Source organism: Thunnus maccoyii, chromosome 13, assembly GCF_910596095.1.
Source record: "Thunnus maccoyii chromosome 13, fThuMac1.1, whole genome shotgun sequence".
NCBI lineage: Eukaryota > Metazoa > Chordata > Actinopteri > Scombriformes > Scombridae > Thunnus > Thunnus maccoyii.
The window spans coordinates 28,278,771-28,304,960 of NC_056545.1; the positions used below are offsets into that span (position 1 = coordinate 28,278,771).

Below are 26,190 nucleotides of genomic sequence, written 5' to 3' on the forward strand. Positions count from 1 at the left end.
TCTCATATATGAATGCAAGAACGCAAACAAAACTCTTTTTTGTACCACTGCAGAGCTGCATAACATTGATGTAGATGGAGCCGGTCTCTGACAGTGGACGAACACTAATTGGGTTACTAGAGCTCATTCCCCGTTCGCTCATACACTGTATATAAATACACACTAAGAGACATTTTGTGCTCTGGCCTCACTGACCTGTTCACATCATGGTTTATTTTTATAGTGGTAATTTGCCATTGGCCCGATGGTTTGGTTCCAGAGGCCCACATCATTAATCATGCAGGGCATTACTGCAGTATAATTACACTTTCTCTCAGTGAACCCACAACATTTCCCGCGTGTGTGCTCTCTATCTCTGTCTATAACATAAATACACACACAGTTGGGATGTAGTCAGCTGCAAAGTATGCTCGACACAACAGCGCAGTTCCTGGTCTATATTGTTGAAATACAGCACACCGGTGTGTATCCGGAGGATAATAAGGTGTAATATCCTTGTATAAAATGCAAAAGTCAAAATCATTTCCAACCACATCCGTGAAGAATGACTCAACGAGCCGTTTGAACAGCGACTGTGATGCTGGGGCATCCTCTTAACGAACATCGTTTGAAGGTGTTTGCAAGAACTTAAGACAAGAGTTGACAATAATTGAAACTGCAAACACCCCAGGAAACAAATGAATGTGTGCCGGGGGTGGGGGTGAGGGGGGTGTGTGAGGGGGATTTGGAATCAGTGGCAATGCTGTGTAACCCCTTTAAGATCATTATTCCACACAAAATGCACCCCCGGGGTGTGTGACACATTTCTGAATAGGCTCTTCCGCGGGATTTAACGGGTTAACAGCAGACAAAGGGAGCTGGGACCATGTAGCCCAGCAGGGGAGACCCCAGTGGAAACACCAGGCTGCCTTATAACCCCCTGCTCTGTCCCATCCCGTTTGCTCTGCCTGCAATCACGGCAGACTGACATGTGCTCTGTAGGACTACATGGCTTTGGGGTGAGAGGAGCCACATGTTTTCAACTGGAGCATCTCTGCAGATCCCTCCACCACCTCATACACACACACACACACACACACACATCCCAGGCCATGTGAGGATATTTCACGCTTTTGTACAAGCTGGCTAGAGAAATGATAATTAAAGACAAATGGTTTAATTACAAATGGATGGACATGAACTTTGCGCTTTATTCTCTTCACCAGCTGCATGTGATATCTTACTGTAAGCCCTGATCTGTCATACACATCTAGAAGTATCATACAGCATACTGCAGGTCTACATGTGTGGATCCGGGTGTATGCTGGAGATCATAGAGGCCTAGCAGAATAAATCCACTAGATAATACCGTGTTGCACAGTTGTCGGTTCCACTGATGTTTGCGGCACATCTTTTGTCTGTGTTGTACTTGCCCAGTTACAATCTGGCTTGCCATTTTCTTTCATGTAATATCGTAGCCATGTTTTCCGAGTGACCAATTACATTCTCCTTTTAAAGATGAATCAAAGCATTAAAGCAGAGCATCAGAGTCAACCAGAGAAAACTTGTTTTTTTTTTTCATAGTGATTCAGGCTCAAACATGACTTGTGATCTGAGCTCATAAAATATTTGTATGTTACTCGTCTTCAGGCATGACTTCACAAATTAGGAAAGAATTCCACATTTCTGTGCTGTGAAAATTAAGGGAGTTGTTTATGAAATCCAATTGAGCTGTCCTTTAATTCAGACCCGTTTTCATTAGAAGCTCGGCACATAAAATATAACTAAACTTAATATTTGTAGGGAGGTTAAACATCACCATCAGTAACACGCTGTGAAGGTGCTTGTTCTGGACAGCTAGGTTGGCACAACACTGACAGTTCAGGCTTTGATTTCCACTTTGGAAAAGTTCTGGATGAAATCTTGTCTATAACATTTCTGCGGTGGTAGCTGGTCTTCTTGAATACCATGACTTCTGCGTGTAAAAACGTAATAAAACAAAATAAGGGCAGTCTGATGTCTTTCTGATAGCTCAAAATGACAGAAGTAATTTCCTCAGTGGCCCCTGTCTCTACACATGCGTGTAGTTAGGTTGAAGAACTGCCTAAATAATTGCTAATAAATACAACTATTCCACTTGTATGAGTTACTCATTTTGGAAGTATTCCTGACAGCAAAACGAATGGATCGCAATGTTCCTTATAGGATTTTTTATCACATCTGACAACCCTGACTAGGTTTGGGCTCCTTGAAAAGTTTTATGTTGTTGTTTGACCTCGCTGAAATCTGCATGGTGCGCTGGGCACGTCTTAAGAATTCAGAGCATGTTTCCCGACCCACTCAGACGGTGCTTAGGAAGTCAATTACAAGCTAATGGTCGTTTTCGTTGGAAGGCAGTGCCGATTCACCTGCTGATTTACCTGCAAGTCACCTGCTTTATTAGCCTCAATAAGAGCTGTGGAGACTTTCCACCATCAAGTACCCAACTGTGAGCGAAAGGCATCTGAGCTCAAATAGCCATTTAAAAATCATCAAATATTAATTCATCTCCTCTTGCTTATGAGTTTTAGCTTATTGACTGGTACGTCTGATTGTTTTGCAAGAGCCTAATTAAAGTTGTGAATCTGCAATCATTTTTCCATAGTCCTACACTAATTCATGTAATTCCCAGTTTTTTTTTTTTTCTCTCCCCCTATTGTCAGGTGATTGCTTTGATAATGAGGGGTTGTTCAGAGGGATTATCTTTGGGAAAGCACTTGGTAAGGACACGCGGAGAAAAGGTATCATTATGATAACTGCCTCCTCTGCCTTCCTAAATGAGAAGTCACCCTTAATGTAGTAGATTACGCTCCGCTCCTCTGGAGATAGCCTGTGGAAAACTATTTCTGCCATATAGTCTTCTGAGTCATGTCTTTGATATGCACACACCTGTCACTAAGATCTAACATGGCAGAAAGAAGCAGAAAACTGTCAGTGTTGTATTTTGGCAACACTACTGATATAACTGGAACACTGTACTGATGAGTGCAGACTCCTCAGATAACCTTTAGGGATTTACCAGATTCAAAATGGAGGACTCTTTTTGAAGCTTTTTTGAGGAATACTCGAGGTGGTTGAGAGGACGCTTGTGTACACCTTTTTAGAATAACCTTTTGTGTGCTCTCACTGTTGAGTTTCTGTTTATGAGCCCCTTGAGTTTTCAGCTCACCTGCTACTAATGTGCTGTTTTATCCTCCTCTGCTTTATTATTATTATTATCATTATTTATCTAAGTAGTAGCCATAAAACAGAGCTCTGTATCAGCCTCCAGATTAAATGATGTTTTACCTTTTCTCAGTCACGATAATGTCAGAGCGTTTGTCACTTCTCTCCACAAGCATCTTTTATAATTGCAGACCACGTGTATAACAGCAAAACCATGCACATAACTTCTAATGAGTTTATAATGATCATACATATCATAAAGCTGTTATGTTTGTTTGAATTGTATTTTATATTTAGTTAGGTGTTAACATTGCAAATTATAACATTAAAGCACCTTAAAAGAACTTCTGTCTACCTCTAAGAAGCATAATGGGGACGGTCCTGGCATCAGTATTTTTAAAACTCATCTGGATTTTTTTTTTATATTAATAATAGCCATGAAAATACAACACATGAACAGCTGTAACCGAACGTTGACTGAGATTCATCTGGTTTCTGCAGCATTTTTTACTTCCCTAACATTTCTGCACAGCAATTGCCTACTTTTTAATTACATCTGATGACAACGTTAACCTTTATCTCTTTATAGCGCCAATTCCATCACGATGTAAATGCTAAACTAAGCTTTTCATTTCTCTATTGTGTTTGTCGTATTGCCTGAGCCGGCTGATAGGGGACAGCGGTAATTAAAACACAAGGCCGGGTCACGAGGTGAGCCGAACACACAATAAAAAGCTCTCCAAGATTCCAAGACGAAGGTGCCACACAGTCCAATCCATTTTAATTGTCGTTTGAATTAATTTGAAATGCTCAGGTCAATTAAGAAGATGCATTCCTCTGGCTGTGCGTAATGTCATATTCATCGATCTGTAGAGGTTACTTTATGCACTCATGTGTAGGATACATTTATGTTTCTGAAAATCCGCCGTTTGGAATTCATTAGGTATTGATCCCTTTTTGGCGACGGTAAAAGCATGGTCTGATAGCAGCCTCGTCTGAAGCCAGGTAATCAATTCAGTGCCATTCAGAAACAGATGCCCTTTTAGTTTGTTATTGTTATGCATCAACATTTGATACCCCAGCAAAAATCTCTTATATCTCTATCGCCAAGTGACTTTAAATTAAGATGAAGCGTTTCTATATATTTACCACAAAAGACACCCTTTGTGTTCAGTGATAGAAAATAATGTGAAAAATATTGACAGAAGAATCTGTCGTGTCTGGTTGGTGCCTTTTTTTTTTTTTTTTCGTTTTTCTTGGCGTGCTTTCTTATTTGGAGTTTTTTTGTATGAGGTTTGGTTGTCTCTGCACAGCCTCTTCCTCTTCTTTCTACTCTCACAGTCTGATTCTCGCCCTCCATCCATCCTTCCCTGCGCGCTGATTGGCTGTTGGTCAGTCAGCTGCAGCCAATAAGCCCTTGTGAAAATCTCAGTGTTTAGTCTGGTGCTAGGCAGCAGGATCAACAGACAGGTGGGTCAGGCAAAGTCATCGGCCCCGGCTGGCTGAACGGCAAAAAAGCTCTGCTAGCTTTCAAAGCAGCATTACTCTCTAGGTTAGCAGTCACAAAAGATTATTTCTGTCATGCTAAAGAGTTTGTGAATGTTTTGTGAACGCCTCTCTTTGAAAGCTAGAATACAAAGAAGGGTTGCCTTGATTTTGTGAAATACTCAAGAGAGAACCTGGAGCTGCTCTCTTGACTTAGAATTTTATTTTTGGCTTTTTGCACCCGATCAAGTAGTATTTTATTGCGCGTAGATGCTCTGTGTATATCACAGGATTTACAAGTGAATTAATGTTAAAATTACAGCTCCAGAATTTATCTCTGTCTTGACTCCCTTGTTTCTAGTTTTTGCACTCACCTGTTCACGTTGACAAATCATACTGTTCTAACGTTTAAGTGATATTTTCTTCTCGGTGAAACCCTGTGGCTCGAACATTTAAGACAGAGGGGCCAGACCAGGGCACAGCGAGGCGAGGCCTCTCCAGAGGGGAGTAAATCCTGTGCGCAGCCTCGGCTCTCTCTCATTGCCAATCATTGTCTGTTGTTTTTGTCCAATATGCAGAACAACTCAGGAAACAGAGTTATCCAAAATATTCTGTGCTGAATGTCAAATTTCAGCGTTTGGGCTTTTTTTATTATGTGTTATTCTATGGTTGGCAAGTCAAGTCACATACTCGGAGCTACAGAATGGGCGGATGGGTATGTCTCTCATTAGACCAAACTGTATAAACTTCTGTCTGGATTAACCTGTTGACTGTTTTTCTGTCACGGCTTGAGGCAACATTAAATTAATGGAGATAAGAGCTGTGAGCCAAAAATAACACCCTGTCTCTGGTGAGCCTGTGGAGAATAAAATAGCACAAATTATCTTCCGTCAGAGTTTTGGCTGTCAGTATGCAGGGGTTTTGGTAAAGATAACAAAATGTGTTCGACTTTTAAAAATGCCAATTGTCAAATGAACAAATCCTGATTAATATAGCATTTATTCTCCTTCATTGCTTTTGAAGGACTATTGTGCATCGTTTTTTCTTTCACATCCAGTATTTCTGGTGTTTTTCCTCATAAGGACGGATGTCACCTAATTTGTTGTTTTTGTCGATGAATGATGTAATGTTTCTATAGTTACACAGATGTATGTTGCTGTCACAGTATATAAACAGGGCATTTTTAAAACCAACGCAGGCTTATATGATGTGGTTTTTTGTGTCCACCTCTATTTCTCCCTCGCCCACTGACTTCAATTTATCACATTTATCACATGTATTACCAGGTTGAGAAGTCTGTCTGATTTTTTTCACCCCTGTCTGGTTCGTAATGGTATATCCCATCCCCAAGGGAAGTCCTCTACACCCAGCCCCCCATTCTCATTTGAACTTTGACCCCGGCCTCCTGCCTTTCGGGATATGAAATGACCCCCTCAGTGGGGGAATGTTTTGGAACTGTTTTAGCTGAGTCTGTTTAATGTTGGCTGGAGCAGATGAGGACCTCAGAGGGCTGCATGGCCATGTTGTTGAGATGTTAAAGGCTCTATTTTAACTATGAAATCGCAATGACTCGCAAAAAGTGCAGTTGTGTGTGTGTGTGTGTGTGTGTGTGTGTGTGTGTGTGTGTGTGTGTGTGTGTGTGTGTGTGTGTGTGTGTGTGTGGACAATAAGGGTGTAGCTAAGTGCGCTCACACTCTTCTCAGCCAATTGTAGCACTTGTTTCATATATTTGATAAACAGATGTCATGGAGTATAAGAGAAAATGGCTCATCATTGGAGAGTATGGAGCTCTGTCCTATTTAAAAATCATTCTGTTGTTTGAGTGGTGCAGAGTGGCAATGTGGCCCCAGGATGTCACCATTTCCTACACCTGCTGATTTGCAATAAACAGAAATACAAATCACAACTATAATATGTGTAAGCAGTTTGCAGTTTGATGTGCAAAGAAGAAGTTTGTTTGCTTGTTTTGCAGCAGCAAGATGTTGGCTGAGTATGATTTAATCAACCACAATGGATCCTCCAGTGTGATGGCACCGTGCTTTGGCACAACACTTTTCAAGTCAGAGGCAGCAGGTGTAACACACATGTCTGTCCTTCTACCTTCAGATGGCTGTACGGATTTAATCAAGTGAAGGTTAAAGCTTTGTTACAAGCTGTTGTTGATGACAGATAATGGGAGGAAACACCCATTAATCTCCAGCTCTCCTCAGCTCAGTGCAGACTGCTTTACTGGCATTAAAACCACATTACGCTTGTATCTTTGATGTCGATCTAAATGTGTCTACTGGTTGGAGAATGTCTGAGAGCTCAAACAATTAGTCAATCAATCGATTAGTCGATCGCCAGAAAATGAATTGGCAACTATTTTGAATATAGATTAATAGTTTTCAGTCATTTTTTAAGCTGAAATGCCAAATCATTCTCTGGTTTATTTCTGTTTTATATCATTGCAAACTAAATATATTTCAGGTTTACAGTTGCTCAAACAAAACAAGACAATTGATGACATTTTTCAATACATTCTAACATTTTACAGCTGATTAATCGATTAATCAAAAACATAAGCGACAGATTAATTGATAATGAAAATGACCAATCACCAAATCATCAAATGAGTGACATCGAAGACCCAATCATATCTCGGTATTTTGATGATTCGCTTTCAACTCCAAACTTGTTGCACCTGCCTTCCGACCTTCGTGCTAACCGTGTTGTGCATGGCATGAAAGAAACATCTACTAACATGTAGTAATGCTGGTTGCCACGGTCTTTGCAGCGCCTTGAAAAAAAGAGATGTTACTCTGCTTGTACTGGCCACCACACCAGTCTGTGGTCGCCAAACACTGGCTGTAAGACAGACTGGCCACAATGGCTTTTGGTTGAATATTCTTTGGTTTATGCTCTGGATTGTATATATATATTATATTGTCTAACCATTATAATTTTCTCTCTCTGCTTTTTTAAATGAACCAGTACATACACAATGATTTGTTTTGAATAGTCTTACCTTACTTTAAGTCAGGTCCTTACAAAATTCAAATCATTTTAAATAAATGCTACACAGTATAATAAATGGAACTGCACATACTCACACATTTTGCCACTGCATGCTATTTGCTCACAATATAATATAATCTTCTGTCCCTTTGGGTGTTTGTTGTGCATTCAGCTCGTTTGACATCGGAAGTGATATATCCATTTATACTATTATTATATGTGGAAACAAAAAATCAGCAACAAATATTTCCACACACACACACTGTGAGAAGAAAAAAAAAATCAGAGTAACACAAATATCAAACAGTCCTTACCATAGTTCTCCTGCTCCAATCACAAACTGAACATTTTGTTATTTAATCACGAACAGAGTTGAGCAAGTACAGCAGATGTTCAACAGTTTTGTGTTAAATTGAGTGAGGGAGCCGGCATATGAGAGGCTCTCGAGGCAGAGCTTTAATCTTTTCTCTGGCGGATACCTTGCTCTTCAGTGAGTCACAGGTCCATGACATACGCTTGTGTTATTGTAATAAACCACCCGATTGTGTTTGGCTACTGTTCTGGCTAAACTGCAGAAGTGCACAACACAGGGAAAACAGGCTCGTCTGCTGTCGATGCATGAGAGATTCAAATATTTTCGTAGAGCTTGTCTACTTGAAAAAGATCTCCCTGCCATATTTTTAAAAAACAGGAATTCAACAGGAATTTAAATGTAGTGTATGAAAGTGAATTATTGCGTATACAATCACATGAAGTTCCTTCTATCTTTTAGAACCCCAATTTTTTTGTTCTCTCCAACAAAGCCGCATTAATTCATCAACTTATTTGACATATTGTGGTTTTGTTTGTTAAAAGAGCTCACATGGTTTAGATGAACCATGTTTTAAAACAGAAGCTTGTCGGCTTTATTTCAGCCAGCACCAAATATTTGAATCAGGAGGTACAGTATGAGTGTGTCATTAGTTTGTTGTGCATCCAGTCTTTTGTATTTACCCTGTCAAAAAAATTCTGGCATCTGAGCTGAAATCTTAAGCAACCAGCACGCCCATAGAGTTGACTTTGGAAGGCACTAAGCATTCCTGCTCAACACCACATTAGCCCCTACTTCTCCCCACCTCGGGGTGCTGGGCAGCCTGCCAGGTAGAGGTTGCCATGACTCCTAACACCACCCTTTGCACTGCCCCCCCCCTTCCCTCTAGAAGGTTCTAGATTTTGGGAGGGAGCAGGCCGGGCTAACGTTTTGATTTAGACAAAAGATGTCTTCACAATGTCAGCAGAATACTTACTGGGAATGCTGTGGCTTTCTGGTAGGAAATCATGTGATCTTTCCAGCCAAGGTTTTGTAATGGTGCCAGGCAAGAGAGAGAGACAGAGAGAGAGAGAGAAAGACACACAGAGGGAGAAAAGGGGGAAACTTTGAATAATGATGCCAGCAAACCGTTTTTATCCAGTTTTTTTTTTCCTCTCTTGTTCTTGTTTGTTTCGGAGAAAATGGCGCATCGCTGAATTGAACCCGTGTTTTCAGTGAGCTCAGTTTAGAAGTGCCCCTCCGTCTTTTCATCATTCCTCTCATTACCAAAAAAAAAAAAAACAAAAAACGGTTTTAACGCTCACTGCTCATTGCTTACATCCAGGTAGAAAGTGCAGATAGAGAAAAATAGAGATGATAAGTCAGACAGGATAGTAGAAATCTGGGTAAGTGGCATTTTCACTCTCTTCTCACTTCAGACTTTTCCTTTGTCGCACTGCGGCCGTAGGAATATTCCGCTGTTTGTGGCTCTCTGGCACTGGCACAGTTAATGGTAGCTGACCGTGGCATGCTTGATTACACTGGCATCCCTCTCAGTCTCTGCTCTCTGCTATCTGCGGTCTTGGCTAAGTTGAGCTAACCTCTCACCACAGCCACATTGCTGCCGGCCAGGAAGAGGACTGCTATGGCAATTCTGTGGGCTAGTTTGGGGATAGCAGTCCACAACAGAGTTATGATTGTTATTATTATGGACTTAATTTCATATCTGGGAACTGCTGAGGCATGTGACGCTCCTAAACTGAGGCACAGCAACTTAAGAACGTACAGTAATTTGTGTTCAAATGTTGTTGTTTTTTTTTCCCCATGTGGATCCGATGTTGTCAGGGCAGTTACCTTCATGTTCTGTAATGTAATAGTCCTCTTTTTCCTTTCTCACCATCACCGGTTTCTCACGCACTTTACTGATGCTGCTGCCAGTATTTCATAAAGCACTGTAGCTGTGTTCAGTGTTAAAACTATTCAGTAATAGGCCTTGAAAAATAGCAGATACATACCTTTGTGTGGTATTTAAAAACAACTCTCTTTTTCCTGTTTTTAGAGAGGCGAACTAAGAATTGACCACGGCCAGCAAAACCCCCTTGTGTAAGACACATCCATGAAGGGTAAGTTAACACAATTCTCTCACCATCTGTTTCATGAACTTTCATTTTCGGGGTGAATCTGAACAAAGGCTCTTGCTGCAGTTTCACTTAAATGCCAGCTGAGTTGAACTCAAACAGTCCTTTTGCTGCAGAGTTTTCGATTCACTGTCACCGTCATGCTCTAAATGAACGCTGACGAGCGGCCACACTGTCATCTGATGTTCAGTACACGAGGCAAGAAGTTTCGAGGCCACGTCCAATTTTTGATTGGCATCTCTCTATAAATGACATAACCTGAGAAACTTCACGGTCACTTTTATAGTTTGTTTGTCCCATTATCAGAGAGTACTGTGCTCAGATTTTATGCTACATTTTTAGTCCTTTCATTTAATTATTTTGATACTTTGGCCATAACCATTTGGCACAAACCCGTAGATCCGATCTTGTGGCAAATCTGACAGCACAAGCTCGCCTCTGTGGGTCTTTGTCATTGTGGTGTGAACGTCGTCCTTTAACCTTGTTTTTCTTTTTGCTTTAATAAGCTAGGTCGTATAGGTGATATGTATAAATATAATACATATAATAATCCCATAGCACTACATATTTAAAAAAAAAAAAAAAAATGTTGCTCTTACGTCTAGCACTGCACAACATTTCTGTTAGTTACAAAGCCGTATGCTAACATAAACCTGAAATATAATGATTGAGATGAAGCAATTTCAGCCAGGTTAGATAAAAACATATATATGTTTTATTCAATATATAGAGAAGAAGAATCTTAGTTGAAAATGTGTGCATCCGGGTTGAGGTAGTAGGTTGTATGGTTTAGAATTACACCCTGGGAGTTAACTGTACAACCTTCTAGCTTTCCTTGGAGTACACGTATGACATCAGTCTGTACTGAAAATTGCTCTGCTTAAAGTCACAGCACATACAATATTTTTCAATAGCATTGCATTGTATAAATACCTCTCCGCAGTGTTAATGGTCTTCTCATTTCATAGCTGACCTTTAGCCATGGTCAGTCTGCCTGCTGCGACTCAAAATGTTCAATTAGCTTTAGCTTGACGAGTGCTTTATTTTTAGATATAATGCATAGCGGTTAGTCGGAGTAACCGCATTGCATCGATTGCATAATGATGTCCCTTTAACTGCAAAACACACAGAACAAACAAATGAGCCGTCTACTGTTTTCCCTCTAACGCTCTCTGAGTTCACCAAGTCCGGCATATTGACAAATGTTAGGAATAAGTGTAGTTTTATGCGAGCGAAAAGGCCAAATGAAATGTTGAATTGTCGAACCAACAGAGTAGCATTTCAATCTACAAAGACTTTGTCATGCTGCGGTTGTAACTAGAACTGTGAAATTCAGTATGTAAAAAAAGGGAGTGTTAAAATGTTCTAACTATGCTTTATTTATGGTCATGTTTGGAATTGACATTTTTCTCACTAAGGTGTAATTGTGTAGTGGAACCTATTTCACAGAATAATGGCTTCGCTTTTGGAACTGTTGCTCCATCTTTGTGCTCCGGTATTACACCTCAGCCTGTTTACTCAGTGTGGGGCCGTGGCGTCCTCCGAATCAGTCGCACGTGAGCTGTGTGCCAAACATATAGATGCACAGATGGTTCTATATAAACACAAAATATGAAATATAATAATCATAATAAATCTGACTTGCTCTGTTTAACAGATTCTTCAAAGTGGCTGTGGTTTTACAGCGTTGCCCTTTTTGCATATTACATTTGAACATTTTTCAGCAGCTGACTCAGGTTAGATAAATTTCTCTGGGATTTAGAGGTTTGATTATCATACCTAACAGTATTTAAAGTGGTTTGCCCCAAGCTGCCTCAGTAGACCTTAGTAATATTCCAGGTTTCCCACCATGGGAAAAGCTGAATGTTTATATGTTGTCTCTGGGCCTTGTGATATATTTTCCACTGTTCCATACAATGAGCATTTGTGATATGAGGTCTAGTTTCAGGTTAAAGCTTGCCTCGGCGACACTGAAGTCTCTGTTTACTGTAGACTTGTCCACTAGGCTGAATGCGTCTGACTTCATCTCTGTCTGGCACTCAGCCACGGCTTGTAAAATGACTCCAAAGCGCCACACAGGAGAAAAATGGCCCAACGGATCAGCTCAAGATTTACCACAGTTTGTTACTCTTTAGGACGACTTGATTTGAAACGCAGCTTGAGTGGGGAGCGTTGTTGTAATTTCTGCTGTAGCTCTTTATCATCGTGACAGTGTTTTTTCGTTTTGATGAATGACACTGCTTTTGCTGTGTTTAGGGCAAAGGCTGAGTGGACCATCTTTCTGCAACCTATGTCCTTTATCCAATTAGCTCTTTGCTTTTAAGTGGTTGAGATTGCATCTTTTTTTTGTGTGTGTTGTTTGATGCTCAGAACTCCCACTGAACCGGTCTCAGACTAAGCCAGATGTGTTGTTGTACTTTGAAATTTCAAATCATATGTGGAATCATTTACAATAACCTCTAACCTCCTTTTTTTTTTAAGATTCCCTTTGGCTAAAAGATTGTGTACATTAGACTTTGAATAATAACAAAGAAAGGCTATTTTTTTACAATAATAATGAGAAACTTAAGCCACAGTCCTAAGGCTATACAGCAAGGGAGTAGCTTAACAGACAGACCAGTCTTTGAGTTTTTAAAGTTTATAAAGATATTCAATGCTTTAAATCATCCTGGACGTGTAGAAAACACTAGAAACCCTTAAGTGTTTTAAGAATCACTGCAGATATCGAATGCGATTAAGTGGAAACAGCTATTTTTTCGATCATCAGTGATTACATCTGGAGTGATACTTACACCTCCATCGAAGCCTGGTGATCCTGCTCAGGCTCGCATTGCCAACAGAGTCATTGTCATCAAACAGGTTTTCCGTGAGGGAATATGATCCTGGTAAATCCCTGGAAACCCAAGAACTCCCTTTATCTTCGATTTTGCAACCCCACTGTCAGGAAGATCACGCCTCCTCATTCAGCCGAATGTCACCTGCTGTTCTGACCGACTCACATGAAAAATATTCAAAGTAACTGCTTAAAAGTGGACGGTGTGCGAAGCGACCCAGAGGGAATATCATGCTAGTCGGATTGAAATGAAGAATTAGTTTAGGCAGGAACAAATGTAGCTGCTTTAATGAGATGAGAAATATATACTTTATTTTACAGCTAGCTAAAAAGAAGTCTTTCCTCTTCCTTAGCTCTCACAAATTTAATGGAGGAGAGTTTGGAAGGAGAGTAGAGTCAGGATGTGCCTTGCTAGAGTTTATTTTAAGAAGTGCGATTTTCTCATCTTTCCTCACCTCTGAACCCCAATCGTTCCTCCAGATGTGAAGAGGAAAGCGTCGCTGCTTAGAATTATGCTGCCTCAGCACTCCCCTGTCCAGCTGCCCCAGCAGCACAGCTAAAAGTCATTGGTTCCAGCTGGTCCTTCATTTATGGGATGGTTGAACAAATAAATTATGGGATTAGATAGGGGCGGTTCAGGCCACTGATTTTTTTCTTCATTCCCCACGGTTATAAGAGCCCCTTTGAGAAGTCGGTTGGCCAGGAGCCTCAAGGTTCTTCGACTGACTTTAAGAATTAATAAAATAAAGATTCACTTGATTGAATTTGGTATGCTGCAATCCAAATTATGTATAGCAGAAAGTGCTTGTAATGCCAGGGAGCTCAACAGTGACTCAGTTTCACCTTTACACCAAATTGTATAAATGAGAAACAACATAAGCTGTGAACCATACACCTGAATTGTGTATATTTTTCATTTAATGATAGCAGTTGTTGTTTTGTTGTATCTGTCTCTTTTCAAGACTTCTTACTTTTTTTCTATAAAACTCTTCTTAAAAACACAAAGCCCTGAATTTATCATGTCAAATATCTTTTCCTCATCTATGTCTAGTTCAATATGCATTAGTTCACTGCTGTGTTTTACTTCTAGAGACAAAAAAGTTTATTGTCTGCTATTGTGTGTAGAGCTAAAAAGAGAAAAACTTGGAAAAGATAGAAAATGTTGCCGCTTCAGAGCTCTTTATAGGTGCAGTCGAAGATAAATCTTAGAAAAGCAAAAGCACACAGTCCCCAAACTGAAGTTATTTAATTTTCAGTGGAGTAGATCCAGAATATCCATTACGATCACATAGCAGATTACATTTTTTGCATTTTTGTGTAGAGGTTTGGGAAGCAGTATATACACAGGAATTGACCCAGCACACGAGGGTCATACTTTCTCTTCCTCAAGTTTTTAAGAGCCATTTAAATCTATCACAGGGAGTGACACTCCAGCACAGAATACTTGTAAAATCAGCCAATTGCCGCTTGCGTCGGTAACCACTCCGTGAGCAGTGATTGGTTTGCTGTTCTTGACGTCACAGACGGGTGGAGACCTTAGTAACAAATCGCCTGACACCAGAACACTGTCAGTTCTGGCCAGACTGGTACTTTAGCTCCCCAACTCATAAAATCTCACTTCCCTATAAAAGCCAGCAGCCTCGAGCACTATTTCTTCCCAAGGAAACATATTCCCTTAATGTGGTCGGGTTAATGGCAAATGAATAATCATAACACACCGATGGCAGACGGGGGGTGTCATCGATCTGTCTGGAGTCAGCCCCTCTCCGCCTGCTGCATCAGCCACTCTCCCCCTATTGATACGCTCTTGCCCCTTGACCCCTGGGACAGATCAATGCCATTGATTGGAGAAGGACAGGGACAAGGGCAGGATCTGCTGACTGGCCCGACAGCTAGTGTGACAAGACATGATCGTCATTAATGTCCCGCTGGCTGGCTGGTTGGCTGGCTGGCTGGCTGGCTGGCAAGGCGCTGTGCATCACATATTCCGTGCCTCTTGCTTTCCCTCCCCCTCCCCCCTCCATACTCCTCCGCATCCTCCACTCTCCTCCTTCACCCCTCCTACTTCTGCTGCTCCATGTTCCCATTCTGTGCTGCTTTCACTGACTGAGATAAGTCCATTGTTTGGATACCTGTCTGATGCTTGCCTGGCATCTGTGGCATAGATATGCATCTTCAGCCTGTCTGAAGATATTTTGAGCTTATTGTAAAAAAAAAAAAAAAAAAAAAAAAAAAAAACAGTGTCATTGCAAGTGACTGCTGCATAATGTCTCTTGGCTCATTGTGCGTGCTACTTACCAATCACAATGAAGCCGGTCCTATTTTGGGTGCTTTGAAAAGCTCTGTCTTGGTACAGTTCAAAGCGTTTGAATTAGAATCTACTTCAACTCTGTCACAACAACTTGGTTCTGTATTCTCTGATCGATGGCAAATCCCAGTCTAATAAGATACCTACATGCCCCGATTGCCACAGCTCCTCTGAAAATGTGTCATTGGTACGTAACAGTGACTAGATTGTATTGTATTTCTGCCATAGTAGGATGTTTGCTCTTGTGGACCAATTTCATCACTCCAATGGGTTCTATTTCCAGTCTAGACTAGAAACGAAGCAAGCAATGTTCGTGTGTGTGTGTGTGTGTGTGTGTGTACGTGGAGGGGTGATGGGCGGGATACGGCGGCAGCTCCAGACTCTGCAGTGACACGGCTGTAATGGAGCTGATTGATCACCTATATGGCCGCCTGCTGGCCCCTGCTGGCTTTAGCATACAGCAACTCCCAACCCCCCGTCTCTCTGCGTCACCATCGCCATCACCGAACCAATCTGCGAAGACCAACCATCCCCCATAGACTTCAACCTGGCCACGGTTTTGACATTGGCTCGCAGGATTTACTTCTGTATGTCTTCGGCGCTCGGCTCGCCCTGTGTCTGAATGTTTCTGTAGGACAGGAAGGTAGCGACGCATTCACTGTCTTTGATGAAGTGACATTTTCCAATTCAGCCTTTTTTCTGTGTTGCAGCAGAGTTAAAAAAAAAGCTGCTGTTTTCCATTTGAATTAAAGGGCATAATCAATCAATGATAACATTTGCAGATCTCTCTCCCTGCCCCCCTCTATGTCACACGGGGTCATAACCCTAATCTATCCAGGGTGTTGGAGGTGATTAAGTTCTGAGATTAGAACAAGCTGTCAAGGGCAGATCTCATTCAGACAGAAGGAGAAGAAGAAAAATGTCTTCTTTTTCATTTTTATTTTACTGCCTTCCCCTTCAGATCATAGCGTTCTTTATATAAAATATGCATCACATTTACAGTCTCTGGAAATTTTTGCTGCTGGGGATGTCCATCTGAAGAACATTTGGTTGCAAAGAAAAGAAAATTTACTCCTGAAAAATAAATGAACTTTGGAATGAACATATTTAACTTACCCTGTATTGTAACCCCTGCAAGCTCTTTGACGTCTGGAAATCTTGGCGTTGAACAGTTGGGATATTAAATTGTGACGTTTGAAATGCATAGTGAAATTGAAATAGCTGTATGTGTGTGTATACATATGTAAGATTAGTATTCAGCTGGCAGTCCACAGTATGATGACATGGTTTCTCTGCGTAAAGGCCCTCAGTGTGTTTCTGTGTGACATGTATCAGTTTGCATGTGGATTTAGAGGAGGACACTTTCTGCATATGTACTGTACATCATGCAAATTTTGAACTATACAAATCATGATTAAATAATGCAATGCTTGACAAGCTGGAAATATAAGACCGGTGTCCTGTGATCTTGGAATTCTTCGACACAATATCTTGCATCGCTTTCCCGTATGTCTCAGGCGGTCGTGTTCCTTACGCCGCCGCTCGCTCTCGATCACAATATTGTGACAGTGACTGTTTGTGTTCATGCTTGCACTGACCACATCACCGTCTGTGTGACAGTTTGTGTGTGTGTGTGTTAGCTGAGCAGAGCAACTGTAGTGGCACTAAGCGTCCTGTGTCTTGCTTCTCCATTCAAGCGGCGTAGGGTGTCTGTCTTCTTGTGGTGGACGTGTTAGTTGTTTGCTGTTGCCCGTGCTGCCGGTTCCGTCTGTGTGTGCACATCCCTTGTTTGTGTGTGCTGTCTCAGATTGCTGTTTGCACTCAGTTTTGCATCAGAGGCTGTGTCTGTTGATTAGTGTTTGTGTATGTGTTTGCATGTGAGAGCGCTCGCTGCATTCATGTTTCAGTCCATGTTACAAGACCGATCGCCAACAGTGCACCCTCTTCCACGGCCAACCAGTTCACTGCAGTATGTGTGTGTGTGTGTGTCTGTGTGTGTGTGTGTGTGTGTCTGTATGCCGCTGGAAAAGAGAAGAAATTGATCAGCACAGGGAGGAACGTGTTCACCAGCAAAGGCTGGATGGAGGGTGTGAGAGAGAGAGAGAGAGGGAGAGAAAGAGCGAGGGCTGTCGCTGCAGACTCCTGCTGCAGTATCTCACTTTGGGCAAGAAGCTGCAGACAGGGAGTAACAGACAAGCGAGACAAGCAGACAGGTACAGACCTGGTGTGATGGGAGGGGATGGGTGGGGGTTGAGGGTGTGGAGATAGTGGTAGAGGGCAGTAGATGCTGGAGAGGCAGGGCTTGGGGGTTGGAAGGGTCAAATGGGGGAGGAGGGGTGAGGGAGTGCAAGGTAGCTGGATGCGGCGGCGGCGGCAGCAGCAGCAGCTGGAGGAAGCAAATATTTTTGGCTTTTTGTTTTTTCCAGTGATGGCAGCCCATTGCTTTGGACCTGTGACGATAAAGGAAAGAGGGAGAGGTGGAAAAATAAAAGTAGAGGGTGTAGATGACAGTGTCACGACATGGCTGGTGTCCCAGTGTCTGGAGCAGGGAGGAGAAGGAGGAGGAGGAAGAGTGGTGGTGGTGGTGGTGGTGGGAGTGGGGGTGGGTGGGGGGGGGTTAAGATGCTGAGATGGAGCTGACAATGCAAGCGCTGGGATGGAGCGACACTCTGTGTTGGGGGGCAGTGGGGGGAGGGGGGATGGAGGGGTGGGGGGGGAGGCGTCCCACCTCACTGACCTGCGTCTGGCTGCAGCTTCCCGCGGACACCTCGGCTTCACCCGCCCCCCCCTCTCCTCCCCCCACCCCCCCTCCACCTCTTTCTTTCACCCCTTTTTTCCCTTCTTCTACCGCTGCCCTTTTTTCCCTCTGTTCTTCCTCATCCTCAGCTCAGAGGCGGATAACAAAAGGCGTAGTCGGTGGCAGACAGAAGAGTGAGCGTGCGAGGCAACACGTCGGGTGGCGCGGAGCATTCATTTCCGGAAGCCTCCACTTTGCCTGGCGTTCCCCAGAGAGAAGGAGACAGTCAGAGACATCTATCCGATTTTTTTTTTTTTTTTTCTTTTTTTTTTTTTTCTTAGTCTGAGGGGGAGGAGTCGTGAGGTGGGTGGCGGGATGATGGGGGGGACGGGGAGGAGGGGGGTGGGGGCAGTCAGCGGTGTGTTTGGGTACATGACGGGCAAAAATGATATGGGAATGTTTCCAATGTTACTTTGTTAATGCAACCTTAATTTTATATTACATAGAGATTAATGTCTGGATTCTTTGGTTCCAACTGTACCTGAAGCTTTTTTTTTTTTTTTGAGCTCAGTAGAAGCTGTTTTATGTCTGACTGAAGCTTGTTGCCTTTGACACTGACAACTTATCGCTTGCCAACATTGCTGCTATGGCGGCAGAGTTCGGCGGGTAGGTGGTAGGGTCTGGCGTCGAGGGTGTTGCAGTCAGTGGTGGAAAGTGAAGGGGGGAACAAGTTTTGGAGGCAGCTTGTAAACCTGTACCTGTGCTGGAGGCAAACCTGCTCTCTTCTGATGCTGGTTTTCGTAAAAAAAAAAAAAGCTTCTTTTATGTGGGATTTTACCTGCATTTGCGGCGATGCTGAACAGCTACAGAGCAGACCCTCAGAGCTCTTGTGTTTCTTTTTTTTTTTCTTTTTTTTATCAAAAATCTGACCGAGCACTATCGGGGTTTGCCCCTGTGGTGGAAAGCAGAGGCTGAGGCTGCTAGGTGGCTGCGTCCATCAGTCAGTGCAAACAGACAGACGGTCCAACAGACGGGTCCGGGTCCAGCCATCCTAGAAGAGAAAAATGTAGACTGATGATCAGCCGACGCTCTTTAGGACAAAGAGGCGAGCCCGGCTGCTTGGCTGGGGGGCTTTTCCTTTTCCAGCACAAAGGCTAGTTAGCACAGAGCAGGCAGTGCAGGCTTGTGTGTTTGTCTGAGCCTCTGCTTCTGCTTCTATCTCGATGCTGCAATGAAGATCATTTAAGTCTGGCTGTCTCCAACGAATTTACCTCTTTGTCTTCTCTTTTTGTCATCTCTCTTCTCCTTCGCTGTCGTCTGGTGTCTCGTGTTATTTAGTGCATGTAAGCATTTTTGTGAAAATATTTCTACCTTTGCATGTCTGTGTGTGCGCAGGAATCAAGCTGAGCCTTCTGGACAAAATAAGTTATCTGCAGTGGAGGAAAGGAGGAACATGGCAGCATTTTTTTTTTTTTTCTCTCTGTCCAGGGCACAGAGCCGTTTTGTTTTTTGACTGCATCTCATGCCTCACAAAAGACAAGAGACTTTGTGGCTGTGGGTGCCTTTGGGCAGACAGTGGGTACTTTAAAGTGGCAGTGGTTGAGAAAGACAGTGTGCATGTGTGTGTGTGTGTGTGTGCGTGCGTGCGTACGTGTGTGTGTGTATGAAAGAGAGAGAGAAGGAAAGGTGTCAGTGCCACTCAGTGCCCTGCAGCTGACTGCGGCTCCTCAGTAGACTCTGTCGTACTTCACCTGCTCCCTGAGACCCTAACTTGTGAGCTCTCTTGATAAAAAATCACGGGTTAGGCTCTTGGGACGCGGGCGGAGGGCACAATCGACTTTCTACCGAATGTTCCAAGGGTGGAGGCGGAATGAAGCAGCAACTGATTTACTGCTAAAATGCACATATATTAGGGGCAACGTAAAGAAAGGAAGAAGAATTGACACGGAAGGAAGTAGTTGAGTACAATAAAGTGGGAATTTTGTAGGATTTTTCTTCGATCAGCTCTTCCGTCGCATCATTTATTTAGCGGTAAAAAACAGCAGCATGACGGACTTGTACTCGCAGGAATGTGCATGTTTGGTATAACCGGAATATTTTTTTTTTTTGTTGTTATTAGAAAAATGAATCAAGAACGCCATTGGTGATCGAAGCAGTGTCATCGCTGTAAAACCTGGAATACCCGTCGACACCGCACTGCGTTGTCAACCCACATTGTAATCTCTCTTTGTGTCAACATCTTTGTTTGAATACCATACAAGTAACACATGATCTGATTAGAAATGGCAGGACACCAACCACTCCAAACCACCACACCCCAGACTCATGCTGATTAACCCCTGTCACCACCACAGCAGAGTATCGCAGAGACCCAGCCAATATATTTGATCCTCTATTACCAAGGCAGTCGCTCTGAATTTGATCACTCCTGCTTCATTCAGACGCCACAGCAGCAGTCTGCTGCTGCTGTTTTCAACATAATAAAAACTCTAATATACCCATTTTACAGTTGGATTTTTAGCAATGCTCTTACTGAATTCCTTGCCAACAGCTAACCAGTTGAACTCCTCATTTCTTTTTTTTTTTTTACACACACATACGTTCTGCCGCATTTCTTCACAACAAACACAAAGTATTAAAATATTTTACAGTTATAATATTGTTTTTCAAATATTAATATCAGAATATAGAATCTGAAACAATTCCCTAAAAAGTAGGCTCATTTAAAAAAGTTTTTATTTAGTGATTTACAAATATATACACATCCCAGGTATAAAAGCCAAATACATGTATATATAAATATATTTTTAATTTACTATCACAATTACAGGGCAATTGTTTCTTTTATAAACAAATTCTAATTTTGATAGTAACTGTCATTGCTCAAATAATTTCACCTGCTTTATGTTTATGATAACTAATTCAAATTGTCAGTGAAAGACAGTGAGTGATATCTTCTCTGCATAAAGTCGCAGACCTTGTTAAAATCAGAGCAGAGACGAACGAACGAAATACATAAGTTGAATAAAAATCAATGAGCACTTGTAAAATGTTAATTCATTTCCACTAGATTTTTGTTGCTCTCTTAATTTGATCATTTCTGTCTGAGATTTTCTATTGTCATGAGTTGTCACAACCAAACTGGTTAATGGTCTAAATCAATATTTAAACTGGAGGTGCGGGACGACTCAGACAGACATTGTAATTCAGCAAGACAGGCTGGTAAAAGGACAAGATTGAACATTGAATAGAAAATGAAAACATTGAATTGGTCTCTTATGGACATGACTATAGAAGAGCAATTACAATAAATTAGGCCTGCTGAAAAAAAAATAGTTCTTTTCCTTTATGCTATTCAAAGGTGTGAATTCATTCACCATTACAGCTTGACCTGATTTTTAAACTTTCAGTTTTTCCCAAGGCAGCATGCTTTTCTGAAAACCTAATTTCTGCTAAATTACCCATATTAGGAATGCAGTTCAAAACAATTGATTTTCTCTCTAATACCCTCCTCTCCATCTCTCTCCCACTATCCCCCTCTGCCTAATTATGTTTTTTTTCTCGTCTCCCCATTTGGTTTCATAGTGAACAATGCCAATGCCAACTAATCAGTCTGTGCCTATGCCACAGAGCCCCCAGCAACAGCTGAAGGAGTGCCATGCCCCATGAATACCAAACAGCCAGGCACAGTGCGACAAGTGCTGAGCAGTCAGACGCAGCACAGCCAGAGCAGTGCTGGTGCCCACAAAACAGCCAGACAGTTTTATTAGGGTCTGTCTGACACGCAGCAAAGTCTGGCAGCACCCGAGCCCACTGATGAAATCCTCACCGCTCCCCCAACAGTAACAAAGCAGCATGCACAGAGCAATCCGCCAAGGATCCAATAAATATCACCCCGTAAAAATCAGCTCCCAGCTAGTTTGTAACTCCGCTGAATGGGGAATACAAACTTTATTCAAAGTCAAACTAGTTCTCAGTGAGCAACTGCCAAATTGATCTCTTCTGTGCCATCTGAACATTACACTGCATCTTACACAACGGGGGAAAAAATTAACCTTTTTTTCTGTTAAAGCAGCTGTTTTATTGGCTTTGGGAAAAAAGCAAATTGATTGTCTTTTGAATCTTTGAGTTTTTAATATAATAATGATAATGATGATAAATATTTTCAGAGGAAATGCAGAATGAAATCAAATATTTTGCTTCATTTTAGTAATGTGAATTGAATTAATGAAGTATATGGAACGTGAATATATTTGACATAAGAATGGGTTCATTTAAAGTTGGGACATTGCTTATATATATTACGTAATATTACATGACTCTGGAAATGCTCATTTCATGATATCTTTTCATTTTAATATAATAAGATGACAGTAGAGCTGGAAGTAGTCGTCTAGGTCAAATTACTGAACATCATGTGCAATATTAGCTTTTAATTGTCATGTTTTTTGTAAAACTTTTGTGTTGACACAGGTCCAATCAAACTGTTTCACAAAAATACAAAAAATATGAATCAGTCATAATTTAGACAGATGACATCACTAAATATTGAGGAAGTGAGATGTTAAAGATCTGCTCAAAAAGTGAAGTCATGAAACTAATAATCATGAAACTCTGCTTTTGCTTCATTTTATGCACACGTCACTAAACGTATTGTAATACTTTTATCATTAGATGTCCTAAATAAACAGCATTCAGTATGCGGTTTCTATAGTCCGCTAGTCTTCAAGTTCCTGCAGGAAAGATTGATTCAGACCTTGAATAGGTGTAGATAAACCAAAGGCTCCAGCTGATGGACCCGAGTGTGTGCGAGAGATTACACTCCATTGTTCAGAGGTGGTCATGTAACACACTGCGCCGCCACGTCGGTCCCCGATAAAAGTAATAAGGACAGATTAGCATTTATCCGCCACATTTGGATTTTGGGCTCGAGCTGACATGGAAATCAGATGGATTTAGTGAATTAGAGGGCTTTTTTTTTTTTTTTTTTTTTTTTTTTTTGCATTGATTGTCAGGTTGTGTTGTCTGGTGAAGCAGCTTAGTGTTCAGTGGATCTCTTATCACTGCAGGGAGGAGGAGGAGGAGGAGGAGGAGGTGCAGGTGGGGTAAGGAGGGGGAGGAAGAGGAGGGGGGCGTCAGGTATGCCTGATAGCAGAGCAGTGTGGAATGGAGGGGGGGGGTAGGGGGTGGGTGGCGTCTGAGTTTCCAGACACTGCGGCAGGAGGCCAGACAGTCACCTGAACACACACAAAAAGTGTGCCGATGACACCGCACACATACACCTGTTCGACGACATGGACACACATTTCATACACGGAGCCTCGCCTCCTACAGTCTGCACTAAAGCCAATTCAATTTTGTTTTTAATTCAATCAAGGGTATAAATCGTAGTGCCACTCGTAATGTAATTATCCCCGTGCATCCAAAGCACAAAAGTTTCTCTATTATTCTCAGGGCGACAGGGATGAGAGATAAACTCCATTAAGTTTTTCAGATTACAGTAAGTGCTGTGGGAGGTGGGGGTGTCTATTGAAAGGACAGTTGAGCTGCTCTGAGACTTCAGGATTTTCACGGCGGGCCTTGTGGGCACAGAGCAGGAGTCTGGAAAGTGGAGCTGATGATTGAAAACCAAACAACAGAGCTCAGAGGGAGCAGACTCAAGGCCTGACAGGCCGAGTCTCAGCACAGCCACCTGGAATGCTCTCAGACCTGGTTTGTTGTGTGTGTGTGTTTATGTGTTAGCATCGCACATGTGTGTTTTGTATTGTTTAAAGGCACACAGTATTTGAGGGTGTATCCCCCCCCCCCTCCGTCCTCCTGGCCCCACTCCCTCCCAGGGTCCGGTGTTATCTCCCCTTCTCTCTCTGATCTGTGATTCACTTCGGAGGCGTTGCCAGGGAAACCTGGTATCTGGCTAGCAGCTTGATGGAGTTATTGAACTGTAACTGGCTGGGATAATTATGCTCTGTCTTGCAGGTTGGCTATCCAGTGGCTGGGACTTGAATGTGACCTATAGCTGGCCTGGCATTGTCGCCACAGGCAAAAGCTTTTAACCCCTTGGCCACCAGACAATTTGACTCAGATGCCCAATTTACACTTTGAGCCACTCTATGACTCTTCCTTTTGTACGCCGACGCTGCATTAGTGCTGCAGTCTGTTTTTCTTTAACTGAAGATTCAAATGATTTGCATTCTGGTTAGAATTCAAACTTCTCCCTGGAACTCTAGCACACACACACACACACACACACACACACACACAACACACATGTTCAGCTAGCCTAGTCACATACTGGCGGTTTGCTTTGTGTCCCTGCTGGAACAGGTCATGACCACAAAATTCCTAGTGTGTCCTCAAGTGCATCCGCTCAGGCTCTGCGCAGGTGGACACTTGGATAATCACAGCATGTTTACTCTTTTGCAGGGACTACAAAAGAACTGATGTTTTAGAGATGAACTCTGCTGTATTTTGTTCTCTGTTCCAGTTTTTCTGAGGGTTTTCTCGTGCTTGTAAAGGCAGCGAAAACGGTCAACCCTCCTACATTTTTCTGTTTTCCCACACTTATGCTAAATTGCTATCTTTATCTTTTCTTCTCTAGGAGCCGTGGCAGTTGTCTGTCTTTCTCCCTGCTCTCACAGGTAAGACAAATCACAACTTACATTTGCAACACAACAACAAAGTCCAAAACTTCTTGTTTTTCCTGCGTGCTCCATTTTGTTAGCAGGAGAGTATTTGGGTGTATGACTGCCTTGTTTTGCTTGCGCACTTGCGGTAGACGAGTGAGTCAGTAAAAGTGTCAGACTGCTGTAACAGACGGTCTGCGTGAGATAATTAGCCTGGAGTCATTTGGAAGCTGCTCAGCTCTGCCCAGGTGCCCACTGTGCACAGAAAGAGACCAGACGACCTTTTACTCAGCTCCGTCCCACTGCAGTCACTTAAAACAGTGATGGATGTTTCCCTTAACACCCTGCTCCCCTCCACCCCTCGTTCTCCTTTTCTCCCCACCCTCCCTCTCTCTCTCTCTCTCTCTCTGCCCCTCATCTCACCCCCTCCCTCCTCCCTGCTCCCTCCACCCGCTCCAACATCACTCTCGCCTTATTTGTCCCTTCTCCTCTCCTTCTTGTTTTTTCCACCATCCTTTGCCATTTACAGCCCTCCTTTCTCTCTGTTCTTCCAGAGTGATGAGGAGGAAGAGGAAGAAGAAAGGTTGGGAGGAGGGAGGGGGGCGGGGGGGTGAAGTGCAGTGGACGAGGCATTTCCTGCCAGAGCAGAGTCGAGCCCCCCAACTCACCCCCCCCCCCCCCCCCCCCGGTTGTCATTAGTATGCACCGGCTGTTACTCAGGTGACACGGCCGCTGGATTCGGTCCCGACTGCAGGAACATCAGCAGTGTGGTGGAGAGCGGGATAGCAGGTAAGGACAATGAGAGAGAGGGAGATGGGGAGTGGGGGGGGGGCTTGAGGGGCGGAAGGAAAAGGAAGCACTTCTTTTAAGGACTTAACACACCCACACATAAACACACTTACACACGGCTGTAGTGGACACACACGTTTTCTAACAGTTTAGTACAGTACAAGTGTGTATTTTCTTTAATTATAATATTCATCACTATGTGCTGAGTCGTGCCAGTTGACTAATTGTTTTGTCTGTGTTAATAAAATACTCTGTGTTGGTGTTTGCAGTTTCCAAAATGTACTGATTTACAAATAAATATCTTTTTGCATGTTATATCTTAATAGAAAATGTGCTGACTGGAGATGTTGCAATATCTATTTTTCATATTGTAAACAGAGTGATTTCAATAAATGTCTCAGTTGAATATGTTGTGTGAGTTTGGTTATTTAGAAATATAATGTTTTATTCCATGTAAGCAAACAATGAAGGAATCCTGCAGTTTCCCCTCAAAACATTTTCATTGTTTTCACTTGTGAGGTTTTCATTCCCCTTGATATGTAGGATATTGGTTTTGTTGCCAAAGGCAACAAAGAGAGAGGTGTATTAGACAAATACTCATACTCTGTGTGTGTGTGTGTGTGTGTGTGTTTGTGTGTGTGTGTGTGTGTGTGTGTGTGTGTGTGTGTGTGAGGAAAAGAGAATACGGAGAGATGGAAAGAAAGGGAGGAAAGAGTCTGTGTGTAGGTGTGTTTTTGTTTGCTCCACTATATTGGTGTGTGTGCACATGAGAGAGAGGGAACTAGAAACAGGCTGAGTGTGTTTCTGT

General features: G+C 42.5%; 1 long non-coding RNA gene across 10 annotated transcripts in view; it reads left to right on the forward strand.

The window, feature by feature from the left end:
• The window catches only part of LOC121910312, a 61,951-nt gene extending 36,940 nt beyond the window's left edge, over positions 1–25,011 (forward strand). For 5 of the 10 annotated variants that reach the window (XR_006099640.1, XR_006099641.1, XR_006099643.1 and 2 more), the window contains 2 exons: positions 10,014–10,077; positions 24,569–25,011. This is a non-coding gene — a long non-coding RNA (uncharacterized LOC121910312). The remainder of the gene's footprint in view (positions 1–10,013; positions 10,078–24,568) is intronic. The other 5 variants (XR_006099645.1, XR_006099637.1, XR_006099639.1 and 2 more) reach the window with 2 other exon arrangements.
• The last annotated feature ends 1,179 nt before the right edge of the window (positions 25,012–26,190 follow it).